This window comes from Lycium barbarum, chromosome 2 (assembly GCF_019175385.1).
Source record: "Lycium barbarum isolate Lr01 chromosome 2, ASM1917538v2, whole genome shotgun sequence".
In the NCBI taxonomy this organism is placed as follows: domain Eukaryota; kingdom Viridiplantae; phylum Streptophyta; class Magnoliopsida; order Solanales; family Solanaceae; genus Lycium; species Lycium barbarum.
Window position 1 is genome coordinate 142,799,364 of NC_083338.1, and position 21,784 is coordinate 142,821,147.

The 21,784-nt window shown below is 33.7% G+C and overlaps 1 long non-coding RNA gene, 1 other non-coding gene and 1 pseudogene across 2 annotated transcripts; 1 reads left to right on the forward strand and 2 right to left on the reverse strand.

The window, feature by feature from the left end:
* Window positions 1–48: 48 nt before the first annotated feature.
* LOC132627725 (G-type lectin S-receptor-like serine/threonine-protein kinase At4g27290) lies at window positions 49–7,078 on the forward strand (annotated as a pseudogene).
* Window positions 1,084–1,234, reverse strand: LOC132629484 (U4 spliceosomal RNA). The gene has a single exon (XR_009578262.1). It is a non-coding gene; the product is annotated as a U4 spliceosomal RNA (small nuclear RNA).
* On the reverse strand, window positions 3,979–11,621 carry LOC132627731 (uncharacterized). The gene is made up of 3 exons (XR_009577967.1): window positions 11,091–11,621; window positions 9,123–9,198; window positions 3,979–4,117 (listed from the first exon to the last, which is right to left on the reverse strand). It is a non-coding gene; the product is annotated as an uncharacterized LOC132627731 (long non-coding RNA).
* Between the last annotated feature and the right edge of the window lie 10,163 nt (window positions 11,622–21,784).

A 21,784-nucleotide genomic window follows, 5' to 3' on the forward strand; every position in this document is an offset into this window, starting at 1 on the left:
TAGTGGATCGGGTCTAGTTCATTTTAAAAAATGGGTAGACTTACTTTTTTTTAAAACTAAGGAGATATTTTTTAAAAACGAAAGAGACAACCCACTAGAAAAATAATTGGCTCTTGGCTTTAAGAAAATAATTCTACTATAAAAAAAATGGGTAGACTTATTCTTTTTTATAGCCACGTGACATTTTATTCATTAAAAGATAAGCTAAATGATTTTTTAAAAAACAACTGACAGCGAAAAGGGTATATTTGCACCATTTATGTAACAGGAGGGGTGTATTTCCATCATTTGTGTAATGGCAGGGGTATATATGCACCACTTTTTTAAGGAGGGTATATCTGCTCTAAATCGCAAAGTTAAGGAGTATATTTGCACCTTTGCCCTTCTTATTAAAAAGTCTTTTGGGGTCGTTTGGTTCGCGGATAGGTTATTCCAAAATTGTAGTTGGAATTATAATTCTTGGACTAATTTATCCCTCATGGGAGGTGGGATAAAGTAACATCAAGTTTGATGGATGATATCTCATGATTAAGTTTGAAATTAAATTTATACTTTGTTTGATTGAAAGTATAAATTTATCGGATAAATTTGTACCTTCAACCAAACAAAGTTTAAGTTTAATCCTAAATTTAATCCTGAGATAACCCACCTTATCCCATGAACCGAACAAAAAGTTATACAAAGTTATGAAATGTTTAATGGTTAATAGCACTTTCGGTTTATTAGTGAATTTTTATTTTAGTCTTTGTGACATTTCACTAAGCACGTTTAAACTTTAATTGCTTTAAATGTGCACTTTCGATCCCTTTGTTTATGAATATTCACAAATTTTCAAAATTATTAAGCATTATGCCGTCTTAATTAGGGATAAAGTCTGCGTACACTTTACCCTCCCCAGACTCCACATTGTGGGATTTTACTGGGTATGTTGTTGTTGTATACCGTCTTAATTACTTATGTGTTATGTTAAACGTATAGTATTATTCCATAAAGGATCATACGTAGTAGTTAACACAATCTCATCATTAGATTTCAAAGTCAAACCCTTGAACCTTTCTTTTCTTTTTTTTTAAATTTTTTTAGGGCATTACCCAGAAGGGAAGCCCTTTCAAAAATTCTCGACGGCCAAGGAAGAACCAAGGTCGAAGGGGGGTTTGGAAATAGTTTTCAACCAACAATTGACGCGCCTCGATTAGTACCTCACTAGCTGTGTCATTGCCCCAAGCGCAAAGATCATCCTTGAACCTTATATAACATAAATGTTAACTAAAGAAATGTTGAGAAGAATCTTAAGGAGATTACCCATCTACTATATACATAAAAAGTAAGTTTGACCTTGTATGTGTAGTAGTATAATTTTTCTCGCAAAGGGACTCAGATGAACCTCCTTGCGGTACCCTAGCTCCACTAGGGGTATATGGACATTCACAGGAAACTAAAAACTGAATCAAACGAAAAAGAAAAAAAAAACCAAAATTTTGTGGTTTGATTTGATTTTGGTTTTAATTATAAAATGGATAAAATTTGGCTTGATTTTGATTTGTGGAAAAAATAATTGACAAAATCACTATATAAAGACGTATTTAAAAGTTATAGGTGTTAGATTTGTCCTGAATTTCCTATCTTATTTGAATTCTACCATAATTGTATTTTATTTCAAAGAAGATTTATTAGTTGAAAAGGTTTTCTTTATGGAAAAGGACTCTACTATATCTATCCTATTTGTCGGAGGAGAAGTTTCGGACTTCTATAAATAGAAGATTTGTTTTTCTCACCCACAACACAATAACATCCACAATGTAATCTTTAAAGAGTCTTGTTTAGGAGAAGATTATTCTCTCAATAGGTTTATGCTTATTATATTAGTTTTTCCAATATGTAGGTCATTTGACCAAATCATATTAAATATTATATATGTTTCTTTTATTATGGTTTATGTGTCGTCTGATTTATCGTTGTTCAAGTTTTACAACTGTTAGCTTCCGCATGACGTCATGTTATTTCGTTTCCAACAATAGGTACACATATATGTATATTCTTATGTAAAATTTTACAATATATATATAATTAATCTTCCTACACTATTGTTTTCTAGTCTAGTCCTTTGTCTTTACAATAACTTAGTTAATTTACCTTTACAGACATATGGTCTTTGTAGGCGTTTGAACGTGAATTGAATGATATAGAAAAAGTAGTATTTAGAGTTAAGTTGAAAAATTATATCCGAGAGTTGCTGTCGTGTTTGAACATGCATTTCACTTGAGAAAATGTTCAAATTTTGTAAGAGTTAAAAAAAATTACTTGAAAAATTAATCCTAAATTTTCGAACTCAAAAAAACTTTATGTCCAAGTTCAGAGTGAATCGACACAATGTATGACCAAAAGAAAAACCTTGAGAAAAGCAAAATTTACGTCCATGCGGGTCTATTTTGATAAGTCCAAGAATTTATTTCATGTTAAAATAAGTTGTCTTCAATCGAGTCCTTAATTATTCAGCACTAGTACTTAATTCAATTATCATCGACATATACTGGTAATTTTTGCTTGCCCAATATGACTACGGGACGAAGCAATGTGACTAATGACATGCTACAATAGAGTGAGGACCAAGATGAGATCTTTTGTAGTCAAGTCAATAACTAGTTGCATCCGGGGGCGGTCCTATGTTGAACCCACTTCGTTGAAAAATAACACTATATATACATGTATATTTAATTTATTTTTAATATATATATATATACAGTGTTATTTATATATTTTTTATATATTAAACTCACTTGGTAAAAATCCTAGGTCCGGCACTGATTGCATCATCTAAATATTTGCTAATTGGCAACTTAAGCACCACACAAGGAGACGGTTTTTTTTTTTTTTTTTAATAAGGTAAAGTTTAGAGAGACAGATAATGCTTTGAGACCATAATTCAAATGACTAATCACTTATATCCTCCTCAAAAGTCAGGTTTGGTGGATTGACCATAAACAGACGTCTGATACTAAATTTAGGCAGAAAATGACACATGATCTTAGCATCGTAATTGTCAAACTTCAATCTCGTTATTTCTTCTTCCCGATTTTACTAGTCAAATGTAGAATTGTAGAAGTGTGGCCCGGTGCACAAAGCATCCTAAGTTAGCAGGGTCAGGGAAGGGCCGCACCCCAAGGGGTGAGATGTACACAACCTACCCTAATACATCAATGACTGTTTTCACAGCTCGAACCTGTGACCTATAAGTCACACAGAGACAACTTTACTGTTGCTCCAAGGCTCCCTTATATGTCATAACGTAGAAGTAAACCTCAAATCCTTACATGCCATAACGTCTAGTTGAAACAACAATAGTACGATGCCGTGTCCCAAAGGATTTCAGAATTGTAGAGGCCAGTTTCAACATTGCAAACAGAACATAACGAGGAATTGACTCTCAATTATAAATCAAAATCAGTACATAGGTGACCAAAGACTTGAGCATCAACAGGGACTCAATAATGGAAGCTAGTTTCTTCCTACTTTTTCTGTTGTCTTTCTACTCTTCTATACACAAGATTTCTACTACAACAGATGTAATCACTACAAATCACTCCATCATAGATGGTGAAACTGTCGTTTCATTTGAGTGGAACCTTTGAGCTGGCATTTTTCAGCCCCAGCGGTTCCTCAAAACGATATGTTGGGATATGGTACAAGCAAATTCTTCCTGTGCAGACAGTAGTATGGGTTGCCAACAGAGAAAAACCACTCACCAATACATCTTCAGTTGCTTTAAAAGTCACCAAGCCGGGAGTACTTGCTCTTTTTAATGAAAAGAATGAAACTATATGGTCCACTAACACCTCAAGATCAGTTCAAAATCCAGTTGCAGTACTTCTAGATTCTGGAAATCTTGCTGTAAAAGATGCAAATGATGGCAACCCAGAACATTTCCTCTGGCAAAGCTTCAATTTTCCAACTGATACACTCTTGCCCAATATGAAGCTTGGCAAGAATTTAAAAACTGACCATGAGATTTACCTTTCTGCATGGAAGAATGACAATGATCCAACTCCAGGGGAATTCACACTTCACATTGAACCGGCAGGATATCCACAGGGCTTCATCAAACGTGGCACAAGTGCAACTGCTCAGGTAGCACAAAGAGTTGGCATGAACAGCATTTATAAAATACAATTTGATTTCAATAAGGATGAGGTTTACTATAGTTTTTCCCTCATTAACAGCTCGGTTTTATCAAGAATAGTCCTGACTAGTAAAGGTTATATACAACGATTGACGTGGGTGGATCAGACAAAGATTTGGAATACTTATGTCAGCTTACCTTCGGATACTTGTGAGTTGTGATACATATAACTTATGTGGTGCCTATGGTAGTTGTGACACCTATACTTACTCCGTTTGTCAATGTTTGGATAAGTTTGTAACTAAATATCCGCAACAATGGAAAAAGGAGATCGGTCAGAAGGGTGTGTTCGGAAGACACCTCTTGATTGCAATAAGGAACATGTATTTCTAAAATATTCTGGAATCAAGTTGCCATATTCTAAGTACTCTCAATACGAGAAGAATATGACACTTGAAGAGTGTAGGCAAGTATGTTTGAGGAACTGCTCTTGCACAGCTTATTCAAGTCTAGATAGAGACAAAGGTTGCTTGTTTTGGTTTGGGGAGTTGATTGACATCAGAAAGCAGTCTGAAACAATGCAAGACATTTACATCAGAATGGATTCTTCAGAGCTAGGTAAGAACTAACCATGTTTCACAAAATTATCATGATGTATATTTAAACTTAGTTTTTCAACATGGAGATTGTATTATGCAAATTTAGTGTCCTGTCTCAATTTGCGGTGGATAATAGAAAAAAATGGTTGTAGTATCTGAGGCAGGTTCAAATAAAAAGAAAACAAAGATACTTGCAGTGAGTTTCTCATTGTTGATGGCAATGATTCTGCTCGGCCTGATTCTGCTGTTGTACATACGGAAAAAAAAGAAGAAACTGAAACCCAAAGAAGATTTTGAGCTGCCACTGTTCCAATTTTCGACAATAACAAGAGCCACTAATAACTTTTCAGTCCAGAACAAGATTGGAGAGGGTGGATTTGGACCTGTTTACAAGGTATAAATGGCAAATTTTTTGGAATGGAAATGATTTTCATTTGCAATATTTTGTTGTTGTAAAATTTATATTCTCCTTTTTCACTTTTGCCATTTCTAGGGGGTGCTGGAAGAGGGACAAGAAATAGCCGTGAAGAGACTCTCGAGGACTTCCATGCAAGGATTTGATGAATTCAAGAACGAAGTTATCTATATTTCCAAGCTTCGGCATCGAAATCTTGTGAGACTTTTGGGTTGCTGCATTCAAGGAGAAGAAAAGATGTTGATCTATGAATATATGCCTAACAAAAGCCTGGATTCCTACATATTTGGTTTGCATTTCTCACCTTCTGTACAAGCTAAATTCTTTGGTCTACTAGTCATGACATGTTCTCTTAGACCAAGGCAAACACATGCTTACAAAAACTGCTAACAAGAAAGCTTATTCTGTAGATCAAACAAAGAGCAAATTAGTGGATTGGCCAAAGCGTTTCCACAGCATAAATGCAATTTCTCGTGGCTTATTGTATCTCCATCAAGATTCTCGACTACGAATTATCCATAGAGACCTTAAAGCAAGCAATGTATTGCTAGATATAGAAATGAATCCAAAGATATCAGATTTTGGCTTGGCCAGAAGTGTTGCAGGAAATGAGATGGGATCAAAAACACGTCATGTGGTTGGGACATAGTAAGTGTCTCTAATACCATACAAAGTACTCTCATATGAAATCTCGCCTCTTTAATTTTCTTGGTGTTGTTTTTTGGCACAGTGGCTATATGTCCCCAGAATATGCAATACATGGAAATTTCTCGGTAAAATCAGATGTGTTTAGCTTTGGCGTCTTGGTGTTAGAGATTGTGAGTTGCAAGAGAAATAGAGGATTTGTCCATCAAGATCACAACCTTAACCTTCTCGGTCATGTAAGCACAGTATAATCTGTATTACACACATAACTAATTTTTTTATTTACAGCAGATGAAATTTGTCATGATCCATATGATCTAAACTTAAACAGGCATGGAAGCTTTACAAAGAAGATAGGTCCTTGGAACTAATTGATGAGCAGTTAGCTGATTCTTGCCATATTTCTCAAGTTTTAAGGTCAATCCAAGTGGGTTTATTATGCGTGCAACAACGTCCAGATGATAGACCAAGCATGTCTTCTGTGGTTCAAATGTTGACTAATGAGAGCCTACTGCCAAAAGCTAAAGAACCAGGGTTTTTCACAGAACAAAATGTATTTGATGAAGCAAAGTCAGGATCGCACAAAGCCAGTTCAAAAAATGAAGTCACAATCACATTGTTAGATCCTAGGTAGAGTTTGACAAGATAACTATTTTGACTTGTGTGCACGAGAATAGGTGAAGTGCATTGAAACTTTGATTCTTGAGAAGTACAGTAGTTTTTGATATAACACATCAAGTGAATTTTTCTCTTTTTAGAGGTTATCTACTTATGAATGAATATTTTTTTTAATCTATTTCTATTGTTCTTTAACTACATAATTTAGATATGTTTCTTACATCTCGAATTTTACTACAGACCAAAGCAAGATATTAAGCAGAGAAGGGTAGAGAGATGGGCCCAGCATCTCATTTTTAATAAGCACCCAAAGGTGTGACCTAATGGTCAATAAAGCGAGTTGAAAACCATAAGGTCATGTTCAAATTCAAGCGGAGGTAAACACACTAGGTGATTTATCTCAACCTGTTCAACCCAGGTACCTTGTGGATTTAGTCGAGGTGCACAGAAGTTGGACCGGACACCAAGGTTGTTAAAATATGTTTCTTATATCACAAAATTCTGAAGTTGTAAATTTGTTTTCCAGAACTATTAGGTATAACAAATTTTATCGTGGTATTGGAAATCACAAAATCAATATTAGTAATCGAAATTTCGTGCATTGTAACTCCAGTTTTTAGTTAAAAGTATATATCTAGAAAATGTTACAAAGTTGTTATCGGAGTTAAGCAGCCCTTCACCTTACCTTGATTTGTTTTTGCATGTGTGAGACATAGAACTATATTTTGTATATTACTACTTAGAAAATGTAAACTCTAACAATAATTTCAAGGTTTTGAATGTGTAGTTTTTCCTTTTTCAGATAATAGCACCCTCTCTCATCTCTGTTCCCACCTCCTTTGTTGCTCTACAGTCTACCCTACCACCTTATGCCTTTACTCTTAAACTTATCCTCCCCTGGTGTGCTGGAAATTGTGGAAATCCTTACTACTCCAACTAGTGGGATGATAAATAAACGATAAATTAAACTATGTGATCGCAAATAGCTGCTGTTAGGCATTAATTAAGTGCTAAAATTAATTTTATAAATAAGCAGTTAGTTGTATCTCTACCCGACAATTAATAAAATTTATTGTGGTATTGACATTACCCTTAATTTCTGAACTTGTGCTTGGGGTCACTAGCTTAAAACTATCTCCAAACCCAGCAATTACCACACATTTGTCCAAGCTTTAAATAGGTGATCTGAGAATTCACTTTTTCTGCTTGTCCAATGACTACGGGACGAAGCGGTGTCACAGTCTCACATTCTAAAATGGAACATATATGGACCACGATGAGATCTTTTGTAACCAGTCAAGGACTAATTGACAACTTAAGCGCCCAAAACGAGCGGAAAGAAGGGAAAAGGAGTGAGAGAGTCTGGCGCACCCAGAAATTTTTAAGTCGCGGGTCAATGGGTGCTCAACTGCCTTTAATCTATAATTCCTTTGTAAGATTGGGTGCTTAATCAATATGTTTGTATGTTATTACTAGCTCCAAAAATAAAAATATAATGTTGGGCAAAAACAACACATGCTTAAGCACCCAGTAGCCTCAATGTAGGTCCACCACCACATACTTGTTAACCAGAAGCATTTGTCAGTAGCCACTTCAGAGTAGAAAGAAAAAGAAACAGATAGCACATAAACAAACACTCGAACAAGGGCCGAACCTGAGTGTCAACTTGTTACAAGTGGCCGTATGACCAACTTTGTGAGGAATCTCTCAGGTCTTGATGAGCTGGTCCATAGCCTTCTGTCTTGTCTCAAATGTCGGAAGTAAATTTAAGGAAGATGGAATAAGAGTCTTTAAATCCTCATATGCGAAAACGACTAGTCGAAACAACATTATTACAGTGCGGTGTCCCAAAGGCTGTGAAGTAACTCAATTTCAAGACCGCAAAACAGCAGCTTGAGTCTAAATATCATAAGCCACCAAATTAAAGGCTTAGGCATCATCGATGGAAGCTAGTTTCTTCCTCCTTTTCCTACTGTCTCTCTGCTTTTCTATTTACAAGATCTATTCTACTATAACAGATGTAATGACTACAAATCAGTTCATCACAGATGGAGAAACTGTTGTTTCATCTGATGGAACCTTTGAGATGGGATTCTTCAGCCCCGGTGATTCCTCAAAGCGATATATTGGGATATGGTACAAGAAAATTCTTCCTATGCAGGCAGTTATATGGGTCGCCAACAGAGATAAACCAAACAAGTACATCTTCAGCTATTCTGAAGGTCACTGAGCCGGGAATACTAGCTCTTCTTAGTGACAAGAACGAAACTATATGATCTACTAACACATCAAGATCAGTTCAAAATCCAATTGCACTACTTTTAGATTCTGGCAATCTTGCTGTAAAAGATACAAACGATGGCAACTCAGAAAATTTCCTTTGGCAGAGCTTCAATATTCCAACTGATACATACATGCCTGGTATGAAGCTCGGCAAGAATTTCCAAACTTGGCATGAGACTTTCCTTTCAGCATGAGTTTTCAAATTTTGGAAACAATGATAATAGCCCATTACTAAGGCTTGCAAATATTTCATGCTCTATATGACAAATTAAGCAATCAATTAAAAATTCTTATTAGACTCATGCCTCTTTCTATCAACAACAGAAACAACAAGGTAATAACAAAACATTTCCGCATATGCTCTTTTTCAATAGAGAAATCACACATCTTCCGTACAATAAACTATTTAAGTTTTTGAAAGATAAAAGAGAAAAGAGAAACTTACGAACTAGTGAGCCGAAAGCTATGAGCCAATGAGCACAAATTTATCAATTGAAGCAACTCATTTTGATGCCAATAACCTGCATTCACCTCAGAAAATAGTTTGCTCATTCTTTTACGGCACATGAAAATTCAAATTGCATTATACTTGGAGAAAATAATATAAAATTCTCAAGGAAGTCAATTTGGAGAAAGATGCATATTTTACTTGAATTGAAAAACAAAGGAGAAGAAACTAATTTCAGTAACCAAGAACTGTCCATTCTAACCCACCTAACATAAGGCCAAATATGGTTAGGTTTCATTTGTCATATTTGATCAGCCCGCAATTTCTCTTTATTTCAGTAAACTCCGCTAAAAAGAAGCAACATATGTTTGAACCATTCAACAGTAAACTCCGCTAAAAAGAAGCAACATATGTTTGAACCATTCAACAGTAAACTCCGCTAAAAAGAAGCAACATATGTTTGAACCATTCAAAATCCAGACAAGTAATTAAAGGTCAGACCACTCTAATCAGAGATAAAAATAATACACCCTCCGGCACACTCCGGCACAGAGTTTAAGAAAGTAAACAAGACTTTAAAATTTTGTAGTTGTTAACTAAAGACATGTAGAATGCAGTGGCGGAGTCACGATTTTCACTAAGGGGGTTCAAAATATGAAAAAGTAAACACACGAAAAAGCCAAAGGGAGTTCAATATCTACTATATATACATAAAAAATAATTTTAATCATGTATAAACAGTGTAATTTTCTGGCGAAGACCCTTCCTCCCCCACGCTTGGTAGAATATACCAAAATATCATTTAATCTTGTGGTGACAAACATGCAGTCTGGAAAGTTAAAATTAAATAATTGCCAAAAAGAAAAGAGACATTTTTAAACAGACTAAAAAAGAAAGTAAGATAAATAAATTGAAAAGGCATAATACAAACAGGCCCTCAAACTTGGTGTCAGCTGGCAAGTATGCCCTCCAACTTTGGGTGTGCACAAGTAGGCACCTCAATTTATATAAAGTTGAACATGTAAACCCAAATGCTGACGTGACACTGACATAACACTGATGTGGCACATAAGTTTAAAGTTGTCTAGATAATCATTTTTAAGTTGGAGTGTTCAACTGATAAAGTGGAGGCAAGTTGAGGTGCCTACTTGTACACACCCAGAACATACTTGCCAGCTGAGGACAAGTTTGAGGGCTTGTTTATATATTATACCAATTGAAAATGAGGGTGCAATTGATACCTCTGCACTATCCTCTGTTTTATTTAAGAACGGATAAGAATAGCCGGAAAGTCATTTCAAAAGGATGGGATCAGTTTTTTTTTTTTTTTTCTTTTTAAAAATATTACTCCATTTTATACAAGTGGATGTTTTAGTTAACTCAAATCATCATCGCACATGTAATGTAGAATCACGACTCCATTGAAGTATCACTCCCACCAATTTGCCCCAAACCTGAATTTTGTGGCTTTATATAAGCTTCGTGCCAGTGGAAATATGAGCGCGATTGGACTTAGAGAAGGAGCGAAATAAAAGAAAAAAAGGAAAACTAAAAGAGAGTAGCATATAAGAATGAATCAGCAAAATTGCTCAATATGAGAATCTTATCTCCCAATCACGGACTCGGCTATCCATTTCGTCCAGTGGGCTCTTAAATTTAGTACACGTGTCCCTTTAGCAAATAAGCGGTCCAGATTAATACACATGGTTAATAGCTCACTCCACAGCCAAATAAGGAGTTTTCCTTGCAAATTTCTCAAATAGTAGAGAACGAACAACGTTAACGCACGCTGCACTCTTGTTGGTGAAATTTATAGTACTCCATTATTAGATCTCAATCAAAGTGCACCTGTACTCGCTTTCAATTCTATGTGCTGGATTGAAAATCTCTAGGTAATAAATCAAAACCCAATTGAAATATATGAATACACTATTGAGAACTAAAAACGAGCTATAGCGTATGTACCAACTAAATGAATTTGCAAGGTCCTCCTCAGTTCCTACTGTCAATGGCAACCTCAGGACAGTTCGACCTCCATTCTTCCATACCGACGGCCCTCCAACGAACAGCTAATTTCACCAAGCAATTCCAGGAAGACGCCACTTTTGTTTTGGTTAGTTGTTAGATTACTTGCAATTTTTGCAGGGGTTCTTGTCTGATACTACAGAGGGGAGATTGAAGAAGATTTGACCAGGGTTAAGTAATTAATCATGACAACGCTAAAGGGACACGTGTATTAAATTGAAGAGCCCACCGGACGAAATGGACCGATGGACTATTGGACGGGAGCCGAGTCGCCCAATCACCGATGGCATTTTTTATGTCAGGGATGCTCCCTAATCAATCTATTCATTTCCCCTCCCAATTTCCAACCTCAATTATAAATAATAGACATTATTCCTATGCAATGTAATGCCTATTTTACCTTTGATATTTTTAATCCTCTATCTATGTAATACCTTGTTATATTATATATTTTTTTTCTTTTTCACATAGGTATTTATAGATCTTTATTTAAATTCCTATTATAAGTACAATAATCCTTTTATGAATTTATCACAAAATCTAATGTTACTTTTATGATTGATATTTTAACACACACACATTACCTGTTATTTTTACATATATATGTATATTTAAGTTTCACTTCTCCCTTATTCTCTATTGTCAATATATAAACGAGTTTTGATTGTCATTAATGGAATACTTTAAATTATAATTTAAAATTTATTTATAATAAATAGATAATCTTTTAGGAATTTGTTATAGAATATACCTCTTTTTTTATTAATTATTTTGTATTACCGGCATTGAAAGATATTTAGAAAGCTATTGTTACATGTTATTTTTACTTGTATAAATAGATATCAGTGTTTTGATAATTATTAATTAAAAAAATCTTTTCTTCTCATTTATTTCATTATAGAACGACATTAAGTTATATACTCAATTAGTATTTCTCACTTTTCTTTTTCCTGCTCGAAATTAATATTTAACTTTTTATAGAATTTGTTACATAGATTAAAGAAATTTAAAAAATCATGATTTTAAACAAAAGACAAATTGATAATGTAAGGGTAACATGGGAATTTTAAAAAGTCAATTAGGAAAGAGGGGAGAATGACCATTATTCAAAGTTTGTGGGGGGGGGGGGGGGGGGGGGGTGTTGATTTTCAAAGCAAAGTTTTGGGGGGGAGGAATGATTTTCATCCATATATAAAGCTAGGCATAGACAAGGTGATGTCGCACCTCTTTTTGGTCAAGAATCCTATTTATCTTTTTTCTTTTTTGAATTTTCTCTATTTTTTTTCCTCATTTTTGTGCTATGTTAAAAAGCTAAAAATAATTCCTTTAGCCTCTTAATTATGTTAAATATCTCTATTAAAAAAAAACTGAAAAATTATTGCTTTCTGTCTCTTAATTACTCCTCTCTCCTTTACTCTTATTTATTCTCATTTCTTTTTCAGTTTAGGAAGCCAAAGAGTCTGTTATTAATTGTGTAAATAACTCCTCTTGAAATACTAAGCACTAATTATAAATTAAACCTCAACTGAAGATGGTTAGAGATCATAATATTTTATCCCCACAATCATCCATGAATGGTGAGAATTGTCTATCTTTTTCTTCTAAATTTTTTGTTTCATTGTTCTTTAGAATTGAGTTAATATTTCTTACCAATTACTTATTAACTTGATTATAATTTTCACAGATGGCTACTATCTAGCTAGAGTTAACCTCAACGGAAGGAGGTTATAGATCTTAATCTTTTAACTACAAGCATAATTCGTTCATGTATGGTGAAAGTTCCTTTTACCTTACTATCCTAAATTTTTTGTCTAATTGATCTTTAGAATTGAGTTAAATTATTTTTTATGTGGGTGTTGGTTTGTTAATTGTGAGGTGATATTGATGAAGCCAGTACTGGAGTAGCAAAATGGTTAAAGAAATATTATAGTAGTATGTGTTTTTCATCTATTAATTTTCGGATCATTTCTTTTTTATTAGTTCAGTTCATACGATAAATTTGTGTTATTTCTCATGAAGTCGGTAAATACTGTTTAGTATAATATGAAGTGTTTTATTTTTATCTTTTTGAATAATCATAAAGGTGTGACAGAAGTTTAGATAACAGAATTTAGGAAATGCAAGTTTTAAGGCATGCTTATTATTAGAAAAGAATGACAATATTAATTTGGAAAGAATTGACCTGAATCGGAAAACAATTTTACATACTTTCTTTAATTATACATGCTTTTGTAATATATTTGGCACTGAAGTTTACGTAACTTCTTGATAATGAAAACTACGGATTCCTACAAGATTGACATCTATGAAAAGTGTTGAAATAAAATGAAAGAAAATAAAAGGAGACGAAAATGATTTGTGCTGCTGAAATCTTTCTTTCATTTCTACACCTTAAAAATTGAAGACGGCCTTGTGACCATATGGAATGAGCTACTGTTAACAATAGAATTGTGAAATTTATTTTTTAAATGTCACTCCCAGTTTCTTTTTAGATTCATTTAAAATCCTCTTAATTTTTTTCTCCTACATTTTCAATTTTGTTACAATTTTTCGATTTCATAAGTTCTTATTCATTTACTTTAATTGAGAGTAATTATTAAAAATAAAGGTTTCGGTTTTCACCATTGGTTAATGAAAGAAAAAAATATCCTCCCAAGTTATGTCAAAGGAAAAAAGGAAATGTCATTCTCTATCTTATGTGCTAACACGCTTATTGTTTAAGAGGGTTTGTTTTTCTCTTATAAAAAGTATGACATTATTTAACTCTATTTAAAAAAATAGGATACTTATATATACAAAGGAAAATCATATTTAAAATTCTATCGCACATATGCACATAAAGACACCAATTAGTTTTTAAAAAATCCTTTATATGTTAAAAAAAGTAAATTATTATAATTAAACCTATATGGGTTTTACAAAACTCAAATGTCTTTTTAACACAGAAAACTCTTAGATAATGAATTAGAAAAAAGTATAACATGAGGTGCTAATAATAGAACACCTTAAGATTTAAAGTCTAATCTATATCTATTTGTAGATTAAAAATAACTTTTAAAATATTTTTACTATTTTAGATATTAAAAGAATCATCATAAATAGAGGTTTTCTTTAATTGCGCGAAGCGCGGATAAATTCACTAGTTTTATAAATTTGTTGCAAGTCAATGTCATTTACATATTTTGTAACTTCAACTTTGAAGTGAGGAATTTGAAGGACATAAAATGGTTTAAGGGGTGTTTTAAATGAAATACTATAATTTTCATTCACATAGTTCAACTCTTTTTATTTTTCAAAATGAAAATCATATTTAAATACGATTTCAATTTTGAAATATTATTTTCAACTTCAATAACAAATACTCATTTTTTCCAACTTCACCAAATTATTGTCCAAACGGGTAGGTATTATTAGCATTCTTATAATAACTCAATTACATTATAATTTTAGTATTTTGAAATCAAACACCTGTGAAAATCATACATAGATATACTAAATTATATATCTAGGAACTTTCTATTTGTCATTTTAATTTATCTTTTAGTTAGTATATTTTAAATACTTAGTTAAGGATGATACATTCCTTGCATTTCAGATTAAACACTTACCACTCTATAAACTAGAAATGGAGTATTATTTAAGCTACTATTTGTGAAGAATTCATTATATGACAATGTTAAACATTTGTTTTTTTTTTAATTGAGTTTAATGTAATTTACCGGTTATATAATATTAGCGCTTGAATGTTCTGAATTTTGGATGGATCTGTTAGAGTCACATTTAGTGGAGTTCGGTAATTAGTGTGTAGTTAGTTTGTTACTTGTTTGTTACATGTTTGTATTGATTAGTTGGTTAGATAATTATTATTGGTATTGGGCCTGAACTACTTCTTTATTTGGGCTCCATAAATACCCATGTACAGATTCATTTTTCTCTCAGCTTGAATAAAAGTTTCCCTCCACTTTATATTTACTTCTAACTGACTCAAATACACTCTCAAGCTCTACTCGAATTTTTCACAAGTTAACATGGTATCAGAGCCTGATTAGGGCAAAATTCTGGTTTGTTTTACATTGATTCGAAGCTCAGTTTGTGTGTTCGCAACACTATTCAAAGTTCCAGTTAGGTTTTCTCTTCAATTTGCTTCGATTCAGTTTTCGATCATAATTCGTTAATTTCATCAATTACTCGCTTCAAATTGTTTGATATATCAATTGATTGTGTTGATCAATAGTAGTATTTGATTTCCACTTGCAAATTGTTGTTTGTGATAACTCAAATTTGTTGAAAAATGACTAACATTGAAGTTGCAAACCCTAGTGGTACGAACCCTAATTCTGACAATTCGAATCTCTCTAACAACTCGTTGTTATACCCCATTTTAAACGGGTTAACGTAGAGTACAACATATTGGTGATTCCTAATTTGTTTTATTTTAAGGAGTCGCCACCTAATTAGTTTAACGGTGAATTAGGACACCTAATTTATTGTCACGACCCGACTAGGGGCCGTGACGAGTACCCGATACTTGTACCGAGCACCCCTTATCTATCGTTTTACCTTTACTTCTCAGCGGGCAGTAGGAACTGTGCCATATATATTTTTTTTTTAACATTAACATTAGCAGCATCATTATGAACATAGACTAGTAAACTTCGTTATCACTTTATACAACAACATTAAAATGCCAACACACCATATATCTAACTGTACTTGACTGACTGGGCATATCTGTCTACGAGCCTCTAGACATAGTACACTTATACATAGAAAGGGCCGGGTACTGCCGTGCCCGAATATACATACACAAAATAGTACCGCGGAAGTGAGGCTCCGGAACAACTGGAGCACTGTAGCGTACCGCTGGTAGAGCTCCTAAGGATCAAGTCCACCTGTCTGCTGACCTGCGCGGCATGAAACGCAGCGTCCACAAGAAGGGACGTCAGTACGAATAGTGTACCGAGTATGTAAGGCATGGAAGACAATGCAAGAAATAACATAGAGTGCGATTAATAATATCATGGAGTCACAGGACATATAACGAGGCAAGAAAGTAACCTGTACATAGGAAGGCCCCTTTTTGGGCGGCTATCATGCATGGCTTGTCTTTCCCTTTTAAAAACGTTTCCCCTCCATGAACGTAGAAAATAGAACTTATATTATGTCGTATCTTGTCGTATCGTGTCCTATCGTGCCCTATCGTATCCTATCGTGGCATATCAGGTCGTATCCTATCGTGTCTTATCATGGCATATTATATCGTGTAATGTCATGTCTTACTACAGCATGTCGTGTCGTGTTATATCATGTCAATGTCATAGTATAGTGTGTCATAGTGTATCATGCCATAGCGTAACTTGTCATATCATAGCATAGCTTATCATATCATAGCATAGCTTGTCGTAGCGTATCATATCATGGCATAGCGTATCATAGCATATCATATCATAGCTTAGCTTTCCGTTGAAAATCTTTTCTTGTTCATATATATATAAAAATAGAACATGTCATATTGCCGAGGCGTCGGCAGCCGATCCATTTAGCCATAAATACACATCCCGCGTCCGGGACGATATCATGTCATGTAATGCCAACTGATCAGGTGGATATGCGTGTATAACGCTCTGCCCTTATTCCCATCTTCCCCGTATACATATGCATACATCATGTACATATATCAGCGTCTATAGCGCTCTGAATCTTTTATCATATACATATACTAGTATCATGTACGTATATCAGCGACTATAGCGCTCTGGATCTTTTATCATACACATATACGTGTATCACGTACATATATCAGCGTCTATAGCGCTCTGGATCTTTCATCGTATACATATACGTATATCATGTACATATTTTATAAACATATATATATCTTATATACATATACATGTCTTATATACTTTTACATATCTTATATACATATACATATTTTATATACATATACATATTTCCATTAGAATGGTACAGTACTTATCGTTTGATAATCGGAACGAGGATCAAAAGTTTCCTTTGGATTCTACTCCAAAATAAGTCAAACGGAGCAATAGGGAAAATCCGGGAACAATGGGCCCACCTCGGGTCAAATGAGGCGGCGTACCAAATTTACGTACATTATATTTCATGACGTCACTTGTGTGGGTTTTAAGGTAGTCGGGTCCTATTTGTGCAAGTTCTAGATGTTTAGGCAATTTTTCAACATTTCATACAATATTTAATTCAATTCTACTGAATGAAAAAGGGGAAACTTTGGGTGCGGATTTCGGAGAATAGAGTTGTCCCCGAGGCTCGTATCCAACTTATTACGTTTAAGACATGCCATAGAAGGAAGGGTGAAGCCTTACATACCTTTTCCGATTCATACACGTCTCCAAAATCAAGTTTCAAGTTCGCCAAAATCTACAATTTGGTCACAATTACCAAATGTTAATTGTAAGGCTTTAAGATTTCAATCTTAACCAATACTTGTCTACAAAAATTTGGGCAGCATCTCCCCTATAAATACACCATCCCCAAAATTCAACTTAGCCAATTTTTTATCAACAACAATCCGGGAATTCAACCCGGCCAAACTATCAACACAATGACAACAACCATGACTACAAAACACAATATAACACAACTAGTCTTCTTTCCAACATAATGCAATAGCTTTTATTCCAACTTCACATTTCCAAACCAATCTCAATGTTTTTACATTCATTACTAATCAAGATCATTACAATATAATTCGGAAGCATTTCATATCGTTTCTACCAAATATTCACAAGATATACAAAATATACAAACTTTCCACCAAAACCATAATCCATCCAAAACTTCTAATCTTCAATCTACATATTCATAACATATTTCCATCTTCCAATTTCATCAACCATAATTATAATTTGCACCTTAACAATTTCATTTCCATAATTACATAAATCTACCATAAAATCACAAAACTTCTCATAACCACTTAACAACCAATCTTTCATGCCAATATGGACTATTATCCTTCCAAATTCACCAACTAACATAATAATTCACATTTAAAACTCCACTTCTATAATTACATAAAAACTTCATTAAAATCATATAATTTCCTATAACTATTCCCAATAATTTTCCATGCCAACTTGAACTATTTTCTTCCATTTCCAATATAAATTTCACCATAACCACAACTAGAATACAACATAAAATTCAACTCATATTATTTATACAACAATATACATATATGTCCACTTACATATATGCACACCCACTTTGTAAACTTCCATATTTCCATAAATTCTACTCATTTCTACATACTACAACATAAACCAACCTTCATAACATAATAAAAAGGGATTAATTCTTACCTTTTTCTACAATCTTCTTCACTTGACCAAGTTGTCAACTTGAAGAAACAAGTGTTCTTTCTTCCAAAATAGTTACACCAAGTTGTAAAGGACCCTTGAATTAGTGGAAATACCACAAGAAAATAATTTTTGGAGAAAGATTTCAAAGGGACAAAATTTCAAGAGCTTGGCCGTATGGCCCTTATGTTCTTGCTCTTGTTTCTTTGTTTTTCTCCTTCTAAATTTTTCTTGAAGGTTCTATGGGATTTTTGGATGGTTAAGTGGCATTTTATCCATTTATCACATGATTAATTCCACTTGGGCTTGGATCTTTTTTTTTTCTTATTTTTCTAGCCATGGCCGGCCACCCTATGGGTTGGGCCTTAATTCCATTCATTTTTTTTGGGCCTAACCCGGTTGGTCCCGAGTTGGGCCTAGCCCACTGACCTTTCGACCTTAAAACGTACATATCTCCTTGTACCGATGTCACCTGGGAACCCACGACCTATGGTTGGAAAGCTAATTCAATTATCTACAACTTCTATTTCTTGGTATTTTCCAAATTCCAAACTTATAATACCGTTTTTTCCCCTACAAGTCAGATCACCCGAAAACGTTTTCTTAAAAATATTCGTTTGGAGGACTTCCACTTTGATTTGGCCCAAGGGTCCTTCTTGAGTTGTGTTTAACTTCACATATGTGATTCATATGACTTTTCAGATGTCCAAAAAAAATCTCGATGTGTGGGCCCCACCTCAGCTTACAAATAATCCGACGTAAAAAAAATACGGGATATAACATTTATTAACTAAGGTAAAGCCTAACTAAACCTCCGTTAATGGTTTGCTTAATTAGTGTGATTCTAGGTAAGGGTTCTAAATTATCCTAAAGGGAAGGGGTTAGGCATCCTTTAGAATCCGTTAACTACGGTTTACCGGTCAGACTTAGGTTAATTAATTAAAGTTAAAAATGCAAATGTAGCATTTAAATTTTAAGAAGATGGCTCGTGAATGTTGCTAAGGTTTTAAAGGAAAATATAATAACGCTATTTAAAATAAGACTTATAAATATTACTAAGGTTTTAAATGAAAAATGCCATTTAAAATAATATTTGTGGAAGATATAACGATTTGCATAAGAAGACTTTAAATGCTATTTAAAATAAAACTTATAAATGTTGCCAAGGCCTTAAATGAAAATATAATAATGCTATTTAAAAATAGACTTATAAATATTGATAAGGCTTTAAATAAAAACGCTATTTAAAATAAGACTTGCAGAAACTATATACTAATTTGCATATAAGTAAAGAAAATGCGGGTTTTTGTAGCGTTTTATAAATACTTAAAATAACTCGAATGGCGAGATATGAATTGAATTTTGCATTTTAGGAGTATAAACAAAATACGAAAATAGCTAATATGAATTTTCTTTATCCTTTTTATTATTTCTTATTAATTATGCTTAGCTAAAAACATACACGATTTGAATAAATCTTGAAAAATTGTTTACAAACATATACTTGAGTTCATATTGGCATATCCATTATGTTTGAATTCTTTAAGATAGTAAGCATAAATCATGATTACTTTAGCTCAAAATATATAGTCATGCTATTTTTGAAAATCTATTATTCTAATATAAAAAAAAAGAAATATTATAGATGCTATAAATGATTTTAACATAAAAAAGGGAATGAAAACTATGGGACTAATTGTGAGTTTCTCTCTTAAATTTACTACCCATTATACTAAAGCTAACCCACTAAATTCGCTAAGGTTCATCTAAATTAAGAAAATAAAACAAAATAAAGAGTTAGTCGCATGATACGAATTAAATGCACAAAATAAAATAAAGGAGCAAATTAAATGGGCTCAGCCCATTTTAGGACTGCTGCTGTTGGGAATGGGCTCGGCCCATTTTTAAGACATGCTGCGAACTGTTCATGCCTATTGGGCTTTGGCCTAGAATTTTATGTTTTTCTATTCTTGCTGCGGACAGAGGGCTGGGCAGAGAGAGGAGTCATGTTGGGCTTTTAGCCCAACGCCAAATGCGGAAGAACACGAGTCCCTCGGACTCGTATGCGATAGTCATGCATAAAAACGAAAGAAAAAGGATTAGTATCTACTCAACGAATAAGATTAAACATGTGAAATATAAGTTCAAAACAAATCAGTAGATTATGTATATACTATGTATATTTAAGTATACCTCATGTATACACATCCATGAAGATGTATAGAAGGTTAATATTGGAAAGCTTTTGCCCCCGTTTTCCCGATGTTGCACAAGTTCCAAGGGATTTCATGAATCACAGGCATGGCTAACACCGGGGAGGGTTCAAGCTTGACCCATAATGACCAATCTAACCTCCCCATTAACGTGCTTTAATAAAAGTATACTAGTAATATGCATAAATGTACACGAAATCAAGCATGGTATATTTAATGTAAGAGCATATGAAATTTGAACAAGTGCAGAAACGCAGCATGCTTTAGACTTAACACAACAAGTTTAATCAAACTTCGGTAATTCATCAAATGATCAAACATAAAGCATAAATATGAATAAAAGAAAATGACTCCTTCGGACTTCCCAAGGGACAGTGATTCAAACATGGAAGAGTTCAATTATTTCGGGCAGAAGCTAAGTTTAAACCAACTGTTAGCATAAAAACTACAAGCAACAACCTTCTTTAGGAATTTACGTAATTAGCTGACACATTTGGGTTCGAGTACCACCAGGATACGGAAGCCATTTAATTGGGATATTGGTATGTCCAAGTTAAGGCAGTAAAACAGTTTAAAGACTCTAATGAAACAAAGTTTGAATCTCGAGGACATTATCCGCAAAAGAAAGAAACGTTGGGATTAACTTAAAGAAGGGAAGGAAACAAATATACACATCTGGTCAGGTTATCTTAAGAATAGATATCAACTATTTCAGAACTCAGATTTCAATTAGAAAAGTCTTAAGAGAATAAAAGAAAACCAATTTATCCAAATTCGAACTTAGAAAGAAAACTGAACTGTTTCATGTTTGAGAAAAGACTTATTATTTGGGAAAGAAAACAATAAAGGAACTAACTTGGACAATCATCTAGTATGCGATCTTATTTTAACAAATCCAGGAACTTATGCAGGCAGGAACAGATGCCACATTGGGTAGACTTTAAACAACTTTTAGAAAAGATGCTAGGCTTTAGTAATTTCATGCAATGTATTTGAGACAACCAGGCAAGTAATCATGCTAAATTTAGAAATACAGACAGCTTTGACAAAACTAAACATGACTCAGAATAGGCAACAT